We start from the raw sequence: 25,188 nt of genomic DNA on the forward strand, positions 1-25,188 counted from the left end.
GGGAGGCAAGTGAAGCAAAGACGTTTGGAGTGCACTCGTCTCGCAAACACACACGAATACAAAAAGCACAAAAGAAAATGGTTAAGGAAATTAAAAAGCATAAAAACAACAGCAACAGCTTCCGTTAAAACAAAGCGCAAAGAATGCGACCAAAAGAGGGCCACCAAAATCACAACAACAACACAAGGAATGAGAATAATATCACAAAAAGGGGTTAAAAAAAAAAAAAAAAAACAACACGCAAGTCGTTCGCAGCATATGCAGCATTTACCGTTAGCAAAGGGGAATGCAACGAAAAGGAAACAACGAAAAAAAAAGAAGGAGATGGGGCGGCAACTCTGGTTAATTGCTGGGTTGCCAACGCTACGCGATGTATGCATATCCCAAAGCTTGTCTTTGATCGGAAAAGACTCATTTCATCGGCAATCGCGGGGGGGAAATGCGGAAACCACTTGAAGTGGAAATCAACTAAGAGTCGAATTAAATGCAGATAGCCGGGAAATGTGCTGGAAAAATACGAGAGATATCATATCTGAAGTGTGATTTCAGCAATAAATCATTGATTGATGTGCATATCAAAAATATTTGTATTATTTCAGACAGTTATCTTAAGGTTCTGGCGGGGTATTTAATCCAGAAAATTTTAGAAAATTGCTTACCAAATAATCTTTAATTAATCTTTATATTTTATTTTACTAAAATTATATATTAATTATATTATATTAATTACAATTTGATATTTTGGGATTTCAATTTTTATACTTTCATATGTTTCGAGTTTAACAATTTAAAGAATTATTTGTTTTAAGAAATAGTTAAGAAATGGAATTCAACATAGGTACTTTACTAAGTTGAGCTGTGAAATTTGAGAAATTTTTAATCAATTAAAGATAGAATTTTCTACTACAATTGATGACTCTAATATGTTAAGAATTTAAGCATTTTAAGCGAATAGTATGATTTATGATTAATTGAGAAAGTTCAAATGCGCTGATCATGAATATATCGAGAGTATTGGAGTATTGAGTATAGATAATTATTGCTAAAGTCTTAATTACAAATTGAAGTTATTTTTACTCCAAAATATATATAGGAAATCGAATATTATTATCCAATGGCTCCTTTTTTGTTTTGGGTAACAAATATCTTTAGAATTGTTAGTTAGTATTGAAGTAAGAGAATATTTAAATAGTACATTTACTATCATTTTATTATACAGAATCTAGGATTATTACCAAAGGGTTTATATTTTTATTTAGACAATTAAAGCTGTTCTTCAAATTTCTTTGCTATTTATTTGCATTACATTTTTGACTTATCAATTTCTACATCAACTTAACTGTAATTTTTCGAATTCAACTCTTTCTTTGCCACAATCTCGATGCAGTCTCGTATAATTTCACTGACATTGCATAGTTTTAAACCGTTTGTTTTCTTTGTTGTTTTTGTCGACCCTCTTGCACTTGCTCTTCCGCTTAAAGCCAATGAAATAGAAGCGAAAAAAAAAACCCGCTTAAGCTTTGTTTATTTCTGGCTTTTTTCGCTGTGCCTCTAATGAACTCACCAAAAAGAGTGCCCCCCTCCCTCGACTCTTTGCACCACGGGGGGCACTTGCAACAACGTCAAAGTGAAGCGTCGCGTTGCCGTGGCTGCATTTCGATGTGGTAATTAGAGTGGGTAACTAGGTGGCTGCCAGAGTTGCCCCCCAACTTCAACTATCTATCAGCCGGTCAGCCATGTGTGCAGTTAACCCTTGCCCTTCCCCTCACTCTCCCCCCTCTCTCTTCTTGCCATGTTGAGTGCACTTCAAAGTAGCAATTCAATTTCATGGTTACCAACGTTGTTGCCATCTTCTCTTTTGCTAACTACTTCTTTTTCTTTTTTTGTTTTGTTTTCTGTGTCTTTTTTCTTTGTCTTTTTTTTTGTATTTTTTCACTGCTTCTGTAAATCACGGCCATAAAATGCACGTGAGTGCAGGCCAAGAATGGTTTTATGGGCTCATTCACACTGCGCAAGGGCTCAAAACTGCATTCTAATTGGATCAGCCAACTGTCTAACTTACAGATACATTTATTACACTCTTCAAGTGTATAGGAAAGATTATTTTTTTGTTCAACTACGGGTTATATGGTATAAAATAAAATATTAGAAAAACCGCTTTACCAAAAGAAGAGTTATTAGGTTAATTTGTTAAACTATTTTAAAAATAATTTTCAATACTAAAGATTATATTTTTAAATTAAAAAGTATTCAATCTTCAGCTCTCTTCTATAAAATTAAATGAACTAAAATTCAGACTCTCATTACATCTCTTAAACTTACAAAAGAAGCTTTTAAAATAAAACTCTTTTGTGTAAATTAAAAAAATTAAAATTATATGTAAAAAAAATTAAATAATATTTTGTAAAGAAATGAAAAATTATGAAAAAATTAGGGATATTAAAACATTATCTGTGTTTTAAACAAAACTAATCTCTACAACATAGCAAAAAATAAAAATCTATAAAGGTCTTAAAATAAATATTTTTTGTGAGAATTAAAATATGGAAATGATAGGTAAAAGCATAAAACAATATTTTGTAAATAACAAAAAAATATACAAAAATTAGGTATATTAAAAGATTTTATATACTTTAAATGAAATGCATCTAAAAACATAGAAAAATGAAAATCTAAGGAGCTCTTAAAATAAAACTCTTTTGTGAGAATTAAAATATTAAATTTATAAGTAAAAGCATTAAACAATATGTTGTAGAAAAAAATATGAAAATATTTGGTATATTAAAATACTATTTTTTTCTTAAACAAATGCAAATTCGAGAAACAGTTCTGTGTAGCAAAATATTTTAGAGATAGGTCTAAGTCACAGTTTTATTTAAACATAGCTAATATATGCATTTAATATACCATTTCAAATGCTAGAGTATCAGATCTTCATAGTTATCTTTATTATACTTGTAGTTACAACAGTCGCATCGGCAGTCTCATTATCTCGATCAATGAAACACCTTGCAGTCTGGTGTCTCTAGACAATAGTTTTTGGTTTTATTTTTGGGCAAACGCACCCACGCATAACGCAAGCCACGAGGCCTGAGAAAATGCATAAATTTTCGAAAAAAAAGCATTTCGTAAGACTCCTCCACACTCTCCTCGCTTCCCCTCACTCTTCGTTCCACGCCCTCAACTCCACACTTTACAACTGCATTTCTCTCTTTCAGTCTCAGTCTCAGTCTCTGTCGCTGTTAAGTGTGACTTACAACCGAAATTAGGCAACGAAGCGTAAGAAGCAAACACGTTGCCAACTTGGCTTTGACTGTTGAGTCAACAGAGCGCAAAGTGGCCCAAAGCGGGGGACTGAGGCGGGAGGGGGAGGGGGATGCGTTAACTGCACTCTTGAATCTCCGCAGTTGACTTCGCTTTTGCCCAATTGCGTTACAGCCAACGGCAAACACTGTCTGCAATGCTTTAGATAAACATGAGGTTCGCTTTTGTGGTTTTTCACATGCAGACTTGGCTTTAAAAAGCAGCACAAGAAATGTGCATACTACAAAGAAATACTATGTTTCATACTATAAATAGAAAAGGAAGAAGTCTACTTAATTTGTGGCTAAATATATTTCATATATATATAAATTATAAGAAAGGAAATATTTTATCCAGAAACAATATTTATATTTTGAAAAAATTCAAATTGTATTTCAAAAAGAGGAATATTTTATCTAGAAATAATATAGAAATATGAAAAAAACTTAGTATTTTAACCAAAAAAAAAATATTGAAAAAAACATTATTTCTTGAAAAAAAAAAAGAAATCTTTTATTTAGAAAACAAATTTATGCTTTGAAAAATTTAATATTTTATGAAAAAAACTGAACTTTTTAAAATAAAAATATTTTTTGTAAATCAAATATTTCTTTTAGTTTATCCTTTTATTGCTCGAATTTCAAAAAAATAAATATATTATTTCTATATACAAATTTGAATCAAAAAATAATATTGCCAAATACTACAGTTCATCTTTTAGTTATGAAATAATGACAAAGAATGTTTGTTTAGGTAACTAAAAAAAAATTAAATATTAATATAAATTTTCTTTCAATTTCAATATCATTTAAAATTACTATATTTAAATTTCTTTATTTTTAGTTTATTTTTAATCCAATTTTAAATTCAAGATATAGTACTACAAAGTTTAGTAAAGAAAATTACAAAAAATTTTTTTTTAATTTTATTTAATGCTACAAAATTAAAGTACTGAAAATTTATACCATTTTGTATTAACTATTAATTGATTGTTCAAGATTTAAATAATTATAGCTATACGTTTTATTTGTGTTAACGATCAATTGATTGCTTTCAATTGTAACTAATTTTAATTTATCATGTATTTATTTTACTTGAAATATTTCAATAATGATATCTAAGCTGTTAATTTTGTATTTTTATTTATTTTACTTTAAATATTTCTATAATGATATCTAAGCTGTTAATTTTTGATTTATTTTACTTTAAATATTTCAACAATTATATCTAAGATATTAATTTTCTTTTAAATATTGAAATAACTATGGCTAATCTAAAATTCAGAAGTATTACAATACTTATTAAGACATTAATGAGAAACCCCCTTCAAGTGCTCTCTACTAAATAATTACACAATCTTCATAATAGTATTAAGAATTACACAACTTGAGCTTATTTCCGTGATTAATTTGTGGCATTTCCTTTTTGCATTTTCATTTTCATTGCAGGTAAGCAAAAGACTAACACAAACACAGACGAATCTTTTTGTGGCCCAACTAATTAGGCCTTCTAACCGCAAGAACGTAAGTCGACTTGAGTCCAAGGCAAGTCAAATTTTAGCCATTTGCTGCCAGGCTGCAAATTTCTCTTACTTCCTATGTATTTTGCACATTTTTGCATTTAGTCGTTTCTCCGTTTTAGCCATCCTTGTGTGTGTGTGTGTTGCTCCGATTTCTGGCCATAAATTTCGCAATTAACGACAAATGTCACTTTGTCTATGCGCCAGGGGGCTGTAGACTGTAGATGAGAGAAGAGACTGAGAAGACTGCAGGAGACTGCGCGTTAACCCTTCGTTGTCCCTTCCCCTCTCTCTACACTCTCAACTGAATGCTTTTAGCCTGGCCAAACGAAGCGTGGCTGCCTCCTTCTGGGTTGTTTTTCTCCCATTTGTGCCTCCCACTTACGGTCTGGTTGTTCGTCCTGCAATTGCATTAAAAAGCATAAATTTACTTTAGCATTGGACGTTATAAAATCCATTTATGCACTTCACTTGCCGCTTCTGCTTTTTGCCATTTCTTTTTCTCTTTTTCCCCTTTTTTTGTATTTGTATTTTTGCCAGGACTTGTTTCGGGTCCTGTGGCCATTGCATGCTGGTCAGATATTGTCCAGTCTCGGGCCTGCAATCTACAATAATTTCTGATTTCTTTTGCTGTCCCTTTTCGTTCTTGTTGTTGCTCTACAAAAAATGCCAATTTCTGCAGCTAGGAAAAAAAAACAAAAACAAAACACAGCACACAGTCTATGCAATTTTTGTAGGGTGAAGCAACAAACGCCCATTGACGCTGCCACGCCCCCATTCACTATACACTTCACTTTACTCCCATCGTGTGGCGCTTTGTTTGCTTGCCTCCGTTTTGCGTTGTGTTGATGATGATGAAGTTTAATTTAGACACGACTCGAGTGCCACAGCCACAGCCTCTGCTCCCATCTCTGCCTCGGTCGACGTCGACGTCGCCTGCAGGCTGCGGTGCCCGCATGGCTGAATTACCTCCCTCTTCCCCCTTTCAGCTGGCATTTTATTGCATGTCATGCCTCCTTGCACCCAACAACAACAACAAGAAGTCCAGCTCCAACTTTTTGCACAAACCAATTTTTGCATAAGCTTCTCAAATGCCGAATAATTTAAATACTCTTTCACAAGCTAAGGGAAAAAAAGTTGAAAATACGTTTATATATTTTGACAACTTTAAAGACATTTATTGAATTTAATTCAATTAGTTGTGGAACACTTTTAATCTTCAAAGAAGTAATTATTTATTTTTATACAAAGCAAACAAAAAAAGAATTGAAGAGTTAACTCTTCAATTTTTGTTGGAATTTTTGTTTTAATAATATTATATTGTATATACTTCAGCCACTCTTCAAATATAATCTATATTTCATCAACTATTGACAAACTTTGTTATTGAGTTCGATTATTGGATTTCTATATAATTCATTCAAATTACCTAATGTTCAGTTTTAATAATCAGTCATTCCTTATTTTTAAAATATTCAACCATTTTTCTTCAAGGAAAAACTAAAATATAATTTAATTAATTCTTGTCTTTTCTTATTGAATTTCATTATTGGAATGTTCTCAAAACAAAATTTAAATTCTGTTTCTTCAGAACAGCTTGTTTCAAGTTTGATTTTCAAAGCTTTAAAGTCGGACTTTAGAGAGAGAGAGAGAAAAAAATCTAGATTGAAAAAAGTAGAATGCAAATTTAGATTTAGATTTCTTGAAATAAGAGATTTAGGTTACAAAAATCTTAAATAAAGATTTCTATGCTAAATTTGCACTTTAAAATGATTAAGATAATAAAAATGAACCCGAGCTCTTATATTTTTCAAAGCTACTCTAAACAATTTATTAGTTGAAATTGCTTAATTTCAATAATGAAATTGAAGCGCAGCAATTTGATGTAATTTTGAAAAGTTTTTATCTATTTTCAATTAAATATTCGCTGAAGTTTAGATAAAAGTTGCAATAACAATAAAATCAAAAATTTTGCATAGTTTCCCCCATTTTGCATTCGTTATTTCTTTTTTTGCAATGATGCCGATTAGTCGCTCGCTTTATTTTAGCTTTTATTTTAGCGCATAGAATTTCCTTTATTGGCCAGTTTTGATATTTGTGCAGCTTGCAATTGGCCAAACAACGTTTGCAGCATTTCCTCTAAACCTTTTTTTTTGTGCTCTATGCATATTTATCGTTGCACACTTTTTACAACGCTCTTTCTCTCTCTTTCTCTCTCTCTCTTTCATATGTTGTCCATCTATTTCCATTGCACACTTGAATCCCTCTGTGTCCATTTCCGCTTTTGCTGTTGGCTAATATAATTTCGATATTTGGCTTTTTTCTCCTTTCTGTTTTTTTCTTCTTTTTTTTTACTGTCGCCTAAAAGTTCATTTCCTCTGCCTCCCCGAATGGGGCGTGGTTCAGCTTCAAAAAATACTGCACTGCGACTGCAGCGACAGCCCAAAAACAATTCGCAAACTGCAGCAACAGCATAAACAAAAACAAAACAACAAAACAAATATTACAACAAAAAGCAAAGAAATGTTTTTGTGGCGCTTCCTGTGAAATTTGTGTCTGGCGCTTTTTTTGTGTTGTTTGCTTTTGTAATTTGCTGGCTGTGCATGTGTGTGCATGTCGGCACATGTTTGTGCATGTATGCTTTTGTTTGCATGCGCTTTTCTACAGAATTTTCGGCAATATTCCATTAATACTTTTCCTCTCTCTCTCTCTATGTCTATCGCTCTTATCTTCTTCGTCTCGTGTTGTTTGTTTTGGGGCAGCTTTTGATAAATAAATTTGACGATAAAATGCATTGCAGAATTCGCTGCTTTTGTTGTTGTTTGTATTTCATGTTGTGAAATCGCCAGCCAGACTTAAACTGAGACTGTCGCTTGGCTCTATGCAGCATAAATAAATCATCAATGCATTGGGGGGGATTTATTTTCGGCGCTTGTTTTCAATTTATTGAAAGTCCCCCTACACGAATTTGCTTTATTCCCATTCTCTCTCTCTCTCTCTCTTTACTCTGTTTTCAAATTCATATAGAAGAATTGCAGTTTTGTGCAGGCAAACATCACAAATTTATTAGCAATCGGTTATGGAAATGCACGTGTCCAACTTTTCGTTTTTCTAAAGCATTTTTTGTGAAAATAGTTTTCACTATTGCACAGAAATTGATTAGAAAACATTGTAACATGGAAAAATATCCATTTCAAATAGTTATTGCGGAATAAATGTTAATTGTGGCATAAACCAAAGTAAAGTTAATTGAAATATATTTAAAAATGAAAGAAAAGCAAGAGTAAATAAAAATTCTTAATTGTTTGCTTGTTTATAGTGTGAAACGTAATTAAATTCTAAAATACCTAAATAATATGCAACTCTGGTAACACTTTTTCTGTTATGCAATCTGAACTTGAATGATGGAAACTTTTTCAGCAACTTATTTCAAGTAACAAAAAGTATTTCAAGAAAGTTTTTACTTCAGTTTTAATGCTGCATTTATTAATTATTTTTATTTGCAACTTGACATTTTAAAATACCTAAATACTTTGCAACTCTGGTAACATTGTTTGTTTGTTTTATTTGCAATATAGTGAAGGATTATGTTAGGAATATTTCCAATAGTTTTGTTCGGAAATAGTAAAATGAGTTAGTATTATAATTCAATATTTATTTCTTATTTTAAACTTCAAATTAAAGTCTAAAATACCCAAATACTTTGCAACTCTGGTCACACTTTTTTTCACTAAAATTAGAGAGATAATCCATCTTCATTGAATTTAATTTGAACTTTAAACCCAGACATTGCTTATTGCATTCCTTCTAGCTGCTCAATCAGCATCGCAATCACGATTGACCAATGCCAAATAGCAATTTCTCCTCCTCCCCCCAACCAGCCACGCCCACACAGGAAGAAGTTGTAGCAATTGGCTTCAGAACTCGCACCAGCAAAAACGAAACGAAACGAAACCAAAACTCTGACAGCCAATGCAGCAAATCACACAAATTAACTAGACAAAACTGCCGCAGGATGCCACACAAAATTCTAATGAAAAATACAACGTCAAGCGAGGGAGGAAGGCAAAAAGAGAGAGAGGGGGCAGCTATCTGCAATAAATGCTATAAATTGCTCAAGTGCACAAACCGAGAGTTGCCCGCAAAACAGGGCCAAAAGCGAAATGCAGGCAAATTATGGCCTCGAAAGAAGCGAAAGACAACAAGTCAGAAAGAGTGTGTATCAGAAATAGTAGTAGTAGTAGTAAAAAGGTAGTAGAATAGATAGTAGAGAAGAGAGTGAAGAGTAGAGAAAGGGCCAAATGAATTTTCACTCATTTCCTTATCGTCTGTGATTTCCTTGCCAGACAGTCAAGGCACACACACACACACAACATGCTGACAATTTTAAATGAATTTTCTATGCAGGCTGGCAAAGCTATCTAACTGCCACACCCCCTCCACTCCCCGCCTCCTCCACGTCTGTCGCATTGTCTGCCATATAGAGAGAAAGAAAAAGAGAGAGAGAAAAAGGCAAAAATGCAGTTTGTGTGTTGGCTGAAAGTTTTTTGCGCAAAAAATCAATGAAAGGCAGCAGAGGGTTGATGATGATCATGACGATGACGATGACGATGACGATGATGATGATGAGGCAGCATCAACGTTTTTGGCTTGTCATCATTATGAAATACACACAACAACCCTCGCAAGTGCACAGCTGACTGCAGCACAACCCCCCAAAACAAAAAACCAAAAAAAAAGTGAAAGAAAGCAAGAGGAACAAGCAAAACTGCAGAGCCCAAAAACCAAACTCAACCTCCCCAAAACAGCACCCCCAATATAAAAGCATAGAGAGAGGGTGAGAGGGAGGAAGGCAGCGAGACGTGGCCAAAAAAGGAGCAGCAGAAACTTTCACTTTTTGCAGTCGAGGAAAAAGCAACGTCGCCGTCATGCGGCAATTCGTTTGCAGTGCAATGCGCCAAAAAGCAGACACGAAGAGAGCCTCCGAAACAGAGAGAGAGAGAGAGAAAAGAGTGAGCGAGAGAGATAGCTAGGCAATGCAAGAGTTTTTGTTGCAATTATTTCATAATACGCGTGCTTATTTCCATTTCCATTTGCAAAGTGCAGCAACAGCAGCGGGCAACAAAAACTATAGCATACTTTGTGGCGCTGTCTAGGCAAAAGCGCCCTCTGGGGGTTGCAAATTGCAGCTAGCACATACAAACACACACTCACTCTAGGGAGGGGGTGGGCACAAAGCGAGTGAGAGTTGGGATGAAAACTTTTGCACTTCCCAGAGAGTGTGAGAAGGAGGAGTGGGCAAAAGAGAAGGGAGATGTCGGAAATGCTAACGCTTGGAAAAACTTTGCCACAGCTGGCAGTATGTGTGTGTTAGAGTGTGTGTGTGTGTGTGTGCTGTTGGGGGTTGCATGCTACGTGCACGAGTGTAGATAAAAATATTTTAATTTATTTTACTTGCGACTGCAGTGAGACGACAGCAGCAGCAGCAACTGCTATTTTCCTCTACTCTCCTCTCCTCTCCTCTCCCTTCCTCTTGCCTTGCAACTTGGCTGTTGCCGCAGTCGAGTTTTGTGGCGCTTCTTTTTGCTTTTGGGTTTCTGCATTCTGTCTGCATGGCTATACTGCATATGGCGCTAGTCTGCATGTGTGTTATACCCTATAAGTTTAAATAGACTGAAAAATGACTAGGCAGACGTCGAATCGATTAAGGGAAACATTTGGTTTACAACATTTTGTACAAAAATAAGATTAGGAACTTTTTCTTCATTTTTAACCTTACAAGATTGAAATTAAGGAGCATATTTGGTGTAGAAAACTTCAATGGCATATTCTTCAAATATGAGATTCTGAAATTTTTCTTGATTTTTTACCTAAAAAGGTTTAAATTATTTCGATATCTTAACTTTACAATAAAACACTTCATTTTTATATTATTATAAGCATATTACTAGCACAAATGAACTATGTTAGAACTAACTTTAATTATATCAATTCAAGAAATTTTTCTATTAATTCACTTTCAACTTGAAATTGAACTTTTAATCTAACAATCTCAGAGTTAAAGATTTTTCTTGAATATTTTCATTTATTTTTTCAAGAAAAATAAATAATAACACATCGCTCAATAAGTCCCCGGCCTGACATAAAGGGGGCAGTAGTAAGCAAACATCGATATTTTTTATGGATAGTGTCAATTATCATAAGCTCTGTGTAAAAATTTTACAACTCTGCGACCACGGGCTTTTAAGTTACAATTTTTAAAGTGAAACAACCTTTGAGTTTTTCTACAATATGGAAAAAAGGGAATTTCGTGTCCTCATTAAACACTGTATTTTGATGGGAAAAAATACGGTAGAAGCCGAAATTTGGCTTGATAGGCATTACCCGGATTCTTCTCTAGGAAAATCAACCATTTAGGATTGGTATAATGAATTTAAACGTGGTCGTGTGGTCACCGAAGACGCTGAGCGTAGCGGACGCCCAAAAACAGCAGTTAGGCCAGAAAATTTCGCAAAAATATGAAAAATGGTATTGGCCGATCGCAAATTAAAATTAAAGGAGATAGCTGATGCCTCAAAGATATCAGAAGGCTGTTTGTTTACGATTTTGCATAAACATTTGGATACGAAAAAACTCTACTCAAAGTGGCTGCCGCGATTGCTAGCACCGGACCAATAGCAACAAAGTATCGATGCTTTCGAGGTGTGTTTAAGCATGTTGAAGCGCAAAAGAACCGATTTTTTTCGCCGTTACGTAACCATGGACGAAACATGGATACACTACTATACTCCAGAATCCAGTCGTCAATCTTCTGAGTGGGTGGTAGCCGGTGAAAGCCGTCCGAAGCGTCCCAAAACACAAATATCGTCGGGTAAGGTTATGGCGTCCATATTTTGGGATGCATATGGGATTTTGATTATAGACTACCTGGAGAAAGGTAAAACAATCAACAACGAATATTATATAAAGCTCCCAGATCGACTGGGCCAAGCGATTTAGAAAAAACGTCCACATATGGCAAAGAAGAAACCGCGGTTTCATCAGGATAATGCACCGTGTGACAAGTCTATGGCAAGAATGCTGAAATTAAGCGAATTGAGGTTCGAACTAGTGCCACACCCATCCTACTCTCCAGATTTGGCCCCCAGCGACTACTGGCTTTTGGCAGATCTCAAAAAGCACCTCCAAGGCGAGAGATATCGATCAAATGAGGAGGTGATTGCCGATACTGAGGGCTATTTTGAGGATAAAAGTTCATCCTTCTACAAAAATGTCATCGAAAGGTTGGAGAAGCGCTGGACTGACTGTATAGCCTTAGATGGAAACTAAATTGATGAATAAAAGTAAATTTTTAGAAAAAAATGTGTTTTTCCCTCTCAGGCCGGGAACTTATTGAGTGGTGTGTTATTTGAAGTCAATTTGATTACTTAAATTACAATATAAATAAAATATAATATAACGAAATAATATACAAAATATTTAAAGTAAATTAGATTACCTAATTTACAATTTAAATTATTCTTCAAGAAATTTCATATTTTCAACTATTTCTCTATTAATTTGTTTCACATTTCACTTGGTTAACAGTCGTATAAATGCAACTATTTTTTATTTATTAGGAATTGAGAGTCTTAAGCAAATTGTTCTTGAATAATGACTTCTAACAAACATTACAAATGTTTATATTAAAATCTATTACCTAAGAAAAACACTAAAGTCTTCTACTACAGAATGAATATTCTGGAACATATTCTTATCTCAACTTCACCTAAGTTTAAGTTCAACTTCTTCATTTATTTCCCTTTTAAATTCAACTAAAGGGTATCAGCTCGTCGTGCACATTCCTTACCTTAGCTTTGGCAGCTGCATTTGTCGCCTGCAGCCAGCAAAACGAAACGAATTCCCCAACGAAGCATTTTCAGTCTGGACGTTTTTTGCATATTCCTTTTTTATGCTCTCTCTCTCTCTCTCTCTTTCGCTTTTTTTGGGTTTGGTTTTTGCCTTTGCAGTCATTTTATTTATCTTTGATAAAAGGTTTTAGTTTTAGCGTCTAACATGAGTGTACTTCATGTGTGTGTGTGTGTGATTTGGCCAGCGTCAATAGTGGCTTAGGTTAAAAGGTTTTTCGTTTAAGGGATTTTCAGCACGAAAATCGCTTGCAAAAAAATGTGTTGTCGATGCAACTGAAATTCAACTTGACAGCATGAAAATTGGACAGAAATACTATAAATGAAGTTTGGAGAATAGTTTTTAATTGAAAGCAAAATATTTTCAAAATTTAATTGATTTATTTGAGACTAAAAAAGCAGCAAGATTTAAAGTATAAATATAAAACACTTTGCAAAGAATTTATTCCCATATTTGTATTCTTAGCTTTAAGCTAAAATTATGTTATTTGACTTGATGTATTTAAGTAAAGCTAAGTATAACAATTTTGAAATAAGTTCTTTACATTAAGTCAAATAACATAATTGCAGCTTAAAAGTCAAGAAGACAAATTGTAAAATAATTTTATAATAGTTTCTTATGCAAATATCGAGTTCAGTCGTATAAAACATTTAATCAAATGCCAAATTATAAAAAGTAAACAACAACAATGCATTTTTTGCTGTCTACTTCATGCTTTTATTTATTCAAACTCGAGTGACCATAAAAAAAGGCAACAATTTGATTGTGACAAATGCCAAATGTTGATAAAAACAATTGATGTTTAATTTATTATGCACAATACACAAAAGGCATATAAAGCAAACATTTCTTGAAGAAAGCCACAAAATGCTGTGACTCAGTAAGTGGACGCCTACGAAGCAAATGCAACAACAACAATAACAACTAATAACAATAATAATAATAACAATAGCTGCAACAACAAAAGCACCCACAAAGCAGCAGCGAAAATAAAAAAGAAGATTGAAATTTTTGTAGATACTTTTGTGTTTATAATATGCACACAGAAGGTGGGCTATATAATGGGGCATATATAATAATATATACATATATATAAGCGCTGTGTTCCAGACGCGTTTGTCACGACTTTAGCTGACACAGACACACAAAATAAAAGCGAGAGATAGAAATGAAACCAAATAACAGAAATGTCGCATGCAATTTACTGCAAAATGTCAAAAAGGAGAGAAGAAAAAAGAAACATACATATATATTTCGCTTTGTCGCATGACTTTTACTTTTTACACAGACAGACTTATTGTATATATTATTGTTGTTGTTGTTGTTGTTGCTGCTGCTGATTGCGTGCAACAACTCGACAAGACTCTCTTCTGCAAAAAAAAAAGCGTCTCCCAACTTGGCAGCGCGCGTCTCGAAGAAAGCGAAAGTTATGACATTTCGCTGCCTTTTTTTTCTTTTCCCCCTTTTTGGCAGTCAACGAAAGTGTGACTCGCTATTTGTGCGAGTGTGTGTGTGTGTGTGTGTGAAATGTGTATCTACAAATTGCAGTTGACATAATATTAAATGGAGTGGAAATGTTCAAGATACTCTAACCACAACACTTGGCGTGCAAATTACTTTCCGCCAAGCAAAAGCTTCGAAATATTTTAAATCTGCTCATTCTTCGAAATATTTGTTTCATATTTATTTTATACAAACACAAATATTTCGAATTATTACTAAATTTTCAATTTATTTTGTTAGACTTGAAAATTATTTAAAATTTTTCCAAGCTTTTGCATATTACTTTCCATTAAGCAACAGCTTGCAAATATTTTAAATAACTCATTTTTGAGTCAAACAAAATAAATTGAAAATTTACTAATAATTCGAAATATTTGTAAAATATTTGTAATATTTGAAAATTTTGCAAAAAAAAATACCAAATTATTTTCATACAGTTTTTGTTTTTCAAAAAAATAAAAATAAAATAAAATTTAAGCTATTTAAGAAAACAATTATTTGAAATTGGAATTTTATCAGATATAAAATATTTCAAGAAATGGAAAATTTCAAATTCCATTAAATTTCTTGTAATCAAAAAGTATTTATAAACAAATTTGAATAATATTCTATGGCAAACTGAAAAAAATAGAGTTAAGAATAATACACAAATTTCCAGACAACAAAAAATATTTCAATTTCAATAAACTTCAATAAACTTTTTTGGTTTTTTAATTTTCCAAAACATAAATGATATGGCAGATTCAAAATAAATAAGGAGAAGTCAAAAAATTAATATAAAAATGTCAAAAAACAAAATGTTGAACAAATAATACTTTTTGTTGCTAAAACAATTGTACAAAAATAACTGATTCATATTTTTTACTGAGAGAAGATTTAATAGACAACATTTCTAAAAAGAAGACTCTTCGAAGATAAAAATAATTGTTATTCAAATTTATTTAGCTACAAATTATTTCATTTTAAATATATTTTGCACACACTCAGAGAAAAACTCTTAAGAAAAGTGCTACACAAAATTTAACTGGCAAATTCGCTTCACGCATAAATAATTGTGAGCAGGAAAAGCTGTCGAAAGATGTGTTCAACAAAACTACCTTAAAGAAGCAGCTTCAAAACACTCAGCAGACGTCTTAATATTTATTTATTACTCGCACTTACATGACGTATTAAATACCTCAAGCTTATGTGAATCACGTAAATGTGTTACAGCTTTCCCCTCTCCCCTTCCCCCCATTGAAAATTAACATTTGCGAGGGAAAAGCTGGAAAAGAAAAGCGAAGCGAAGCATCTGAGCTGTTTGCCCGCAGTTCATTGAGTGAACAGCGTTTCTCTTTCGACTTGTATGAATGAAAATATTTATGCATATAAAGCGCCAACAAGATACAGATACAAACACACACACACACATACACACAGATACAAATTCACATCTGTGTGTTGGCATGTAAAAAAGTAGCGTAAAAAGAAAAGGAAAAAAGGCAGCTGAAATAAAATAAAATAAAATTTATCTTGAACTTGAACTTGAAATGAAGACATCGAAGTCAACTTTTTTTCTCTCTCTTCTTTTATTTTTTTTGGAGGGGGAGTGGAGTGGAGTGGGAGAGGGAGAGGGAAAAGAGAAAGAGAAGGGGACAGCGACAACGACGTTTTGTCTGCTTTTGTTGTTGTTGTTGTTGTTGGTAAGACATTTAACGGCAATCTGTTGTTGTGGCTAAAGGCAATGATGATAATGATGATGATAATGATGATGATGATGATGATTGTGGATGCTCATGATTGTGATTGTGATTGTTATTGCTGTTGCTGTTGTTGTTGATGAGCAGCTCGTTAATGCTGCCATCTTTTGTTTATAATTATTACAAATGAAGCGCATTTGTTTAACTTATTTATTCACATCAAATGTGCACTGCGCAGTTTTTTTAATGCAATTACGAATCGAGTTTCGCTGCTCGACTTCAGGTTACTACGTAATATGCAAGAATTTAAAATATTAATATTACAATTTTCCATTATGTAAAAAAAAATGATATGATAACAAAAAAATAATATTGGAATTTAACTAGCAAGAATTTATAATCTAATAAAAATTGAAAATATTTAAATAATCTATTATATATAAAAGAAAAAAAAATATTGTAATTTATCTTGAGAATTTATAATAATAATCTAAAAAAATTTAATAATCCATTATATAAAAAAAATAATCTAGGAATATACATAAAAAATAATAATAAGAATAAGAATCAAAAATACTATTTTATAATACTGAATATAATATAATACTTGAAAAATAATTATAATTTACTGTACAACTTAAAGTTCTCTTAAAATTGGCAAGAGTTTATAATAAAATTAATCTAAAATATCAAAACAATCTATTCAATATCAAAAAGAAATATACTACAAAATTTACGACGGAAAAAGATTTAAAAGCCAATCCAAAATATTACAATAATATAAAAATAAATGTAAATATTAAGAAATTTAAATGACAAGAATTTATAATGAGAATAATTCATAATAATAATCTAAAATGTTCTATAGCCTATCATTTTAACGGCAAATATTTTTTTATCTAGCCAAATTTTATAGATATCAAGCTGATAAACTGCTTTATTCAAGGCCCACTTGCAAAGCTTAATTAGTATTGCTTGCATGAATGAATTTTGTCACTCGTTCTATAAATAAATTGTTTGCTTAAACAATTTAGTAAATTTGCACTATATATAAAACCAATTAAGCTTTAAAGATTAGAGTTATTGATTCAAATACGGAAAGGGAAAAAGGCTAAACAGCTTTTTATATAAAATTTATTTCGCTATTTAATTTTATTGAATGAATTAAAATTTATAAAAGGAATATGTTAAAAAGCTTGTATCAAAAATAACTTGATTGAAAACATTTTCATATTCTTAAAATAGTTTTGCTGAAACTTTTTTTAATTCACCGAAGGAATTGAAATTTAAAGAACTAAATTGTTAAATAACTTTTATTAAATTTCTTAACTTTATTTATTTCAAACAGATTTGTTGAAACAGTTTTTCGAATAATTCGAAATAGTAATTTATAGATTTACATTTTTCTATATTTAAAAAAAAATTACATTCTTATCCCCAATTGCAACAGGGTATCAAAAAAAAGAAAAGCAACAAATTTCGGTAACAGCAAGAGAGAAAAAAACCCGCATTTTTGCAGCCGCAATTTGCAATTAATTTGATTTTATTTTGTGTACATTTGTTTTGCACTTTCCTCCCCTTCCTCAGTTCCCCCCTCTGACCCCTCCAGCGTCACCCTTGCTGTCTGCCTTCTTTCATTGTCTCACACAGCGAATGCTTCTGCTGCTGCTGTTTTTTGTATTTTTGCGCTTTGTCTGAATGTCATCAGCTCAAAGTCGCCCAATTGTGACTTTGAAATTGCGCCAGACACACAACAAAACTGCAGCAACAACAACAGCAACAACTACAAGAGCAATAACAAAAACTTGTATTCGTTTCATTTGCACTGCAAAAAAGCAAGAGAGAGAGAGAGAGAGAAAGATAGCAAGAGAAAGAGGGAGAGGGTGAGAAATACAGCCGAAAATGGTTTTCAAAAAAATGTCAGTCAGAGTTGTCAGGCACAGCTTTGGGTTGGGTAAGCTTAGCTTAGCTTATAGAGGAACCCCCGAGGGGTGGAGGCGGGGGAAAGGAGAATTGTGTGAAGCAAAAACTGAATGCATACAAAATGTATTTCAATGAGATAATCGCTAAATTCAACAACTAAATAAAACGGCAAGCACTCAAATAACATATATGTATGTAGATAAAAGCTTCAAAAATGAAATGCAAAAATGCAAAAGCTGCATATTGTGTGCGAAAAAAAACAAATAATAATACTGAAATAATACCAAAAAATTTATAAATAAAACTAAAACATTGCCAATAAATTATTATTAAAAAATAATGAAAACAATAGTAAAATAATATAAAAATAAAAACCTAAAATTCATGAATACCATTGAAAAAAAATAATACCAACAAAAATATAATAATACAATGTAAAAAGAGAATACTAAAATAAAATAAAGTTAATACTAACAAAAGTATAAATACAATTTTAAAAAATAATACTAAAATAATATCATTTTAAATAGCAAAAAATAAATTTAAATAAATAAATAAAATAAAAAATAAAACTAATATATACAATCATTTTATAATTAACCAAAAATATATATAAATTTAAGAAAATAATACTAAAAAAAATATACAGATAAATACAAAAAAATTATAAATACAAATAAAAATTAATATTAAAGTAGTATCAAGATAAATTACAATAATATATATACAATTAAAAATAATATTCAAATTGTATCAAGATAAATTTTAATAATATATATAAATATACAATTAAAATTACAAATACAAGAAATATAAAAATGCAAATTCAAAAGTAAAAGTAAAGGCTGAAAAATATTTAAAATAATTAAAAATAAAAGGAGTATATTTAGCATAAAATACGTTAATAAATTTAAACTGCCAAAAGAGTTTCTCTTTAAACTTATTTGGAGAACAGAAAAAACTAAAGCTTAAGCGAAGATATTTTGTCTGGTCACTTGATACAACTTTTAAATGTTGAATCTATAAATTCCAGAAATGAAAATATGCTGTAAAAGAAAACGATAAGAATCTCTAACTTTATTTAAGACAAATTCATTCACTAGCAAAGTATCAGAAATCATGACTTTGAAAGCAACTGCAACAACCTTTAAAATCAAAAAAAATTCCCGTCAGCTTGAAGCTCTTAAGTTTATTTTTTTTAATTTTTTTGGCAGCTAAGCGCTGCTTACAGGGTATCTCAAAGATACTTCCGCAATGTAGAAAGAGATGGCGCACACATTTGAAGTAGCTACGCGAAAGAGATGCAGAAATAAAATAAAAAGCAAAATGCGCCAACAAAATGTATTTGTGTATATAAAATGACATAACAGTGCAAATAAATTTAACAAACACACAACAGCAAAATATGAAATAAATGACAAATTCAAATGCGAAATGCAAAAGTTCATAAATTAAATAAATAATATGAAATAAAAAAACAAAAACAAAAAAATAGATACTTTATGTACTTGACTTTATGCATACACACATACATATGTACATAAAATTGCACGACGCCAACGCAGCAGCAACAGCAGCAAAATAAAATAATAATTTGTATCTTGCGGCTGTGTACGAAAAATGTATCTGCAGCTGTCTATCAGTCGCGCCATTGTATCTATAAGTGTTTGTGTGTGTGTGCGAATGTTGATGCCGCTGCTGTTTTTTGTTATTATTGTTGTCGTTGTTGCTGTTGTTGTTGTTGCCGTTGTTGTTGCTTTTGCTGTTATTATTATGTATTAGCGTTATTATTTACTCGACTCGACTCGCGTATCTTTCGCTTCGCTTCGCTCTCTATTCGCTTTTCGCTGCTCGAAGCAGCGTAGAATGAAAGATTCGTGGAATTGGGACACTTGTGTGCAGTGTGCTGTCTGTTTTTTCTGTTTTTTGTTTCGTATCTGTGAGATACTTTTACGTTACTTTTGTTGAGTTGACTTTTTGCAATGCTGCAGCTAGTTTCTCTCTCTTTCTCTCTTTCTCTGCTTTCATTTGCGTCTGCTCTGAAAATATATCCACAATAAATATAAATAAATTGACTTTTTTTTTCGTTTTGCGCGTGGCTTTCAATGTCAAGCGGAAAATTTGTGTATTTGTATATTCGTGTTAATCGCTTGCACTCGTCTCGGTGCCGTCTGTAATTTTATTTTATAATCATTCCATTGCTAATGCGGCGTATGATTAATATTTTGTTTTGTTGTGACTGCAATTGACGCGCTTCCGTTTGGCAGCTGCAGAGTTGTTGTTGTTGCTGCCGTTTGCATATCTAAAATGCAAATAATAAATGAAAAATTAAAAACTTGAACAGCATTTATTTCTTTTTTTTTTTTTTGTGTTTGCCAAATACTCAGTCAAGATTGCAACCAAGGTCAGCAATGACGAATAACAGCAAAATGCGCTGCTGCTGCTCTTGCTCTTGCTGCTTTTTTGTACCAGTCACAGATCAAAGCAAACAGCGAGCGAAAGAGACAGAGCAAGCGAGAGAGAGAACCGAGTGTGTGTGTGCGAGCGAGATGGCGCGCTTTGAAATGCGCCTTTTTGGTTTCGCCGCACACACGAAAAAAGTAAATAATTTTATTTGTCAGTCACCAAGTCAGTCGGAGAGTCCGGGTTCTGTGTGTTTGAGCACATAGAGCTTCTATGGATATACCCAAAGCACACTCACACTCACACACACACACACGCATACACTTGCACATATGCACACGATCCGCATTTGTAGTTAAAGCAGCAGCAACAAAAAACTTTGCTGTTATTTTGTGCATTTCGCGCGAGCAACCAACAAAAAAATATTTATCGCACTCGTCGCAGGTGCCAACCAAAAAACACAAAAAAAAAAACAATATCTAGCCAAGCGAAAATCTACAATTCTACTAAGTTTAAGTGCTCAACTCAAGCGTTTAAAATGCAAAAACAAAACACAAAATATAGAGAAGTGAGTTAACAGCAATCAACATTTTAAATTTCAATTATATAGTTCCCATATTATACAATTAGACAACTGAAATGTTTGCATTGAAAAATTAACTGCATTTCCAGTGTTGCAAAATGCTTAAATACGTGTTTTAAGTGCTCAAGAAAACTGCAGTGCCTTCACTATTTGTTTGCTTAGTACACAAATATGAATTTCTAGTTTAAATACTATATTTACAGTGTTGTAAAATGCTTACTAACAAGCATTTCTCTCAAGATTGGTTTGCTTAGCACCCAAAACTATTTTTTTAAGTGTTGTAAAACGCTTGCTCACATGTATTTCCTTCACTATTTGTTTGCTTAGTACACACATATGCATTTCTAATTAAAAAAGTTTATTTGCAGTGTTGTAAAACGCTTGCTGATAAGCTTAGCAGTGCTTTTAAGTCGGTTAAAATCATGTCTAGCAAAATGCATTTTTACTTACTGTAGTCTCGTCTTAAATGTCAACAAAATTGACTAAAATAAAACTTTCATATTTTCATTTATAAATGTGCCACAAGGAATTGAATGTTTAACTAAATATAAGGTAATAAGGGCTTAAAGACATTTTTGATTTTAAGGGTACTTCTATTGACAGTGATGAACGTATTAGGGAAAAATAATGCAACAAGTGCTTTAAATATCTGTGTTTACTCTTAATTAGTCTTGTTTAGTATCAAGTTTATTTCATAGTTTATTTCACAGTTGCCAAGCATAAATTTCAGTTGCTTTTATCCACTGACCAGCGCACTAAGTTTACTCAATTTTATCAGAATTTTATGGGCATATTTCTTATATCTTTACAAACCCTAATCAATTAGCAACTATAATGCGAAAATCAGATAATGCATTGGTTTTTTTTTTAACAGTCATTCTTCATAAAGGTTATTAGCAAAAGAATAAAAATTGTGTTTTTTTAATTTAGTTATAGTTTTTGTTTATGCTTCTCAGAAATTAATTTGTATAGAAAGTTCTTATTTTTTTTGTATATTTAGAAAAAATTTTTTTTTTTAAAAATACAGTAGAGGAAATATAATTAAAATTATTTAGTTAAAAAAAATATTGAATTTAAAAGTTTATTAGAAAAAAATCAAAATTTGTATATAAATTAATTACCTGTTTAATCCATAATCAAGTTGCTTCAGTTACCTTTGCTTTTTTGTATGCCAGACGAAATAAAGGTAAACTACTTAAGTACTTGCTAAAAGCTTAAAGAGAGAAGGAGAGAGATATGACTATATTAGCGACATAACTCTTTTTTTGATGGCCGAGTCCGCTCGAAAGTCTAAAATTCCACTTGAAATTTTGCATATTTCACATTGCATTAATTGCTTAATTGATGCCAATGTGCAAAACGCGCATTTATTCAATTCATTCAATTTCGCATTCGCAGCAAGAATGACAGACAAAGAGAGCGAGAGAGAGAGAGAGAGAGAGAGAGAGAGAGATGAAGGCACACATTCATAGAACGATCTTGAAGTTTCATTTCTCACCTCCTCGCAAAGGCAGCACAAACAATTCCTGGAATTCCTTTGACTAACTAACACGAACAACTCATCGTTTCTCGTATGTTGTTGTTGTTGTTGATGTTCTTCTCACACGCGCAGCATACAAATTGCAAAGCAAAGCAAAGTAAACGAAAACAAAAGCAGCGCGGCGCCGAATATCCTTGAAAAAGGCAAAAGCCGATAATAATAATAATGGCAAAAGTAAACGCAGCAGCGGCAAAAGCTTGTGGCGCAGTCGCAGAGACTGCACAGCAGCAACAACAACAGCAACAACAGCAGCAACAACGGAAAAGATAAATCAAACAGTAACTAAACACTCACACTCACACACACTCATATACTTATACACTTACACGCGCACTCACACCGAGAGAGTGACGCGCAAATATGCAGCGCAGCGAGCAGGCGACAACAACTGCCAGTAAACCGTTTTTTCGGCAGTTTCATACTGATACCCTGTAAGCAAGCAAAGCTTAACAATGGGTAGCTTAGCAAGTGAGTGCATTAAGTATGTAAAAACAGCTTAATTGAAGTGTAACAAGTGTTATGTTACTGCTTAAAAAGTTGTTGATTCTTAAAGTTAATTTGTCTCAATCAAAATTTACAAAATGCTGTGTAACATAAACTAGAAGTAGACAAGAGTGAAGAATTGTATTTTTTCTTTGTTCTTGTGTGTTTATTTATGAACAAATTACATCTTGAACTTGAATTTAAACTTTATCAAACATTCAAGACTAAAACTCAACCGATTCTTGAGGTAATTCTTTAGTTAGATAAAGCAGAAACAAAATATTGTTAAGTTATAATGAAAATAACATATTTTTATAGGAGAATCTTTAAATAAGTTAATTTATTCATCAGAAATATTTCTTTTCGACTCTAGATTTATGAGCTTAACATTCATTTTAGACTAATTCTCCTCTAGTTACTTCTTACATATTATTAGGTAAATTAAAATGTTATATTCTACCAATAAAATATATCTCACTCATTTATTTTAGACTTAATTCTCCACGAGACTTAATTCTCTTTTAGACTTAACTCTCCACTAGTTACATCTTACATATTAAAAACTAAAACTCCGTCAATTCATTAGTTATATGAAAATGTTAAATTATAGTTATAAAATAAATCGAACTCATTCATTTTAGAATGTTTCTCCCCTAGTTACATCTTAAGCAGAAGCGATCACTCTTATTATATCAACTCATGATCACTTCGCCAAGTTTTACAGCGCAACTATGCGGCGAGCTTTCAACTCTTTGTGTGTTGTTATTGCTGTTGTTGCGTTTCATTTTTTTTTTGCAAACGCCAAATTTGCTGTTGTCGTCGTCGTCGTTGTTGTTGTTGTTGTCGTTGTTGTCGACTGAGCAAATAACTGCATTTGACCTTGTTTCGCAGTGCGCCTGTGTTGGTAACTTAGAACAAACAAGATATGCCGATTGTTGTTGTGTGTGAGCTGCTCCCTCGCTCTATCTCCCTCTTCCACGTTCTCTCTTCTCCACTGTGTGTTTGTGTGTGTAAATATATTTTTGATGCTTGTTTGCTTTGCTTTTAATATTCGCAGAGAACTCAAACTTGCTTTGTCCCAGTGTGTGCGTGTGTGTGTGTGTTCGTCTGGCACAAGTGTATTAATTCAGCTGCGCATGGCATTCACACACACACACACACACACGCAGACAGTGACTCAGCCAACGCCTGCATAGCGCAAAGAAAGCTTTTGTGAACTACAAAACTACATAGAAATGGAACCCACACAAAATACCGAAATTTCCATTAGCCCGGCATTTCTCACTCGCTCTCTCTCTTTCTCACTCTCTCTTGTTCCCGCTCTGCCTGCACTTTTTTTTTCGGCATTTTGTTTTTCGCTATGCTTCGCTTTTTTGCCAAAATACAAAATGTAGGTTAAATTTGCGGAAATCACGCGAGTGCGCAAAAAAAAAAAAAACAACAACAACAAAATAAAGAACCAAGAGGTATACAAATATATATAATGGCTATAAAAAAAATACGCAGATACGTGCGCAGATAGCACACACATACATATAGGAAATAATTTGACTAATTTGTTGTTGTTTATTATGATGTGTGTGTGTTTTCTGGGTCTGTTATTCTGTTTTTCTTTTTTCGCGCGATTATGCAATACACATACTACATATATTGACCGATAGTCATTCATTCAATTCAGTCACTCAATCACTACGTCGTACTACGACGTCACTCAACACTCGTCGTCACTCGAACAGGTGCTAAAACGTTGAGCTTCATTATTATTGTATCTGTTCTCGCTTAACTACTCACGGCAATCATCATTTTACGAACGCTTCTTTATCATTTCTCAATCAATATGGTTATTATGAATTAGCAATTTAAAGCACATTTAACATTGTCCATTGAGACAATGTCGCGCTCGTGTCATAATCAAAAGAAATGAATTAACTGTCTTGCATTCTAATTAGCCGCAACGCCATTTTTGCGCATTTCAATGCGTCCAATCAGAAGTGCACAACTGCATGTGCTACATACTAAATGCGTGTGTGTGAGAGTGAGATCGCAAGTTACTTTTGTGCTTGACGTCGTTGCACTGCTGTTGTTTCGCATGCGCTTTTTTGCAAGTGCGTTAGAGTGAGAGCGAGTGACTTTCACGACAACGATGATAATCGTCGGTGCTTCGGCTTCGGCTAGCTTTTGTTTCTGACTGCAATTGTATTCGGCGCGTCGTAGCGAGAGCGCAAGTTGTGCCGATCGTTTAGTTCGGTTCGGCTGCCTTTGTTGTCGCTGCAATTGATTCGCATGCGCTTTTTTCGCTTCGTTTCAAGTTCGTGCAATGCCATGAATTTTAATTCGTCGTCGG

At 32.8% G+C, this 25,188-nt stretch overlaps 1 protein-coding gene and 1 long non-coding RNA gene across 2 annotated transcripts in view; one reads left to right on the top strand and one right to left on the bottom strand.

The window, feature by feature from the left end:
• LOC133839274 (zinc finger protein chinmo) overlaps positions 1-25,188 on the top strand; it is a 69,059-nt gene that overhangs the window by 5,860 nt on the left and 38,011 nt on the right. The window lies entirely within an intron of this gene.
• LOC133850822 (uncharacterized) lies at positions 6,927-10,501 on the bottom strand. Its single transcript, XR_009895707.1, has 2 exons — positions 10,277-10,501; positions 6,927-7,282 (listed from the first exon to the last, which is right to left on the bottom strand). It is a non-coding gene; the product is annotated as an uncharacterized LOC133850822 (long non-coding RNA).

The sequence above is a fragment of the Drosophila sulfurigaster genome, chromosome 2L, assembly GCF_023558435.1.
Source record: "Drosophila sulfurigaster albostrigata strain 15112-1811.04 chromosome 2L, ASM2355843v2, whole genome shotgun sequence".
In the NCBI taxonomy this organism is placed as follows: Eukaryota; Metazoa; Arthropoda; class Insecta; order Diptera; family Drosophilidae; genus Drosophila; species Drosophila sulfurigaster.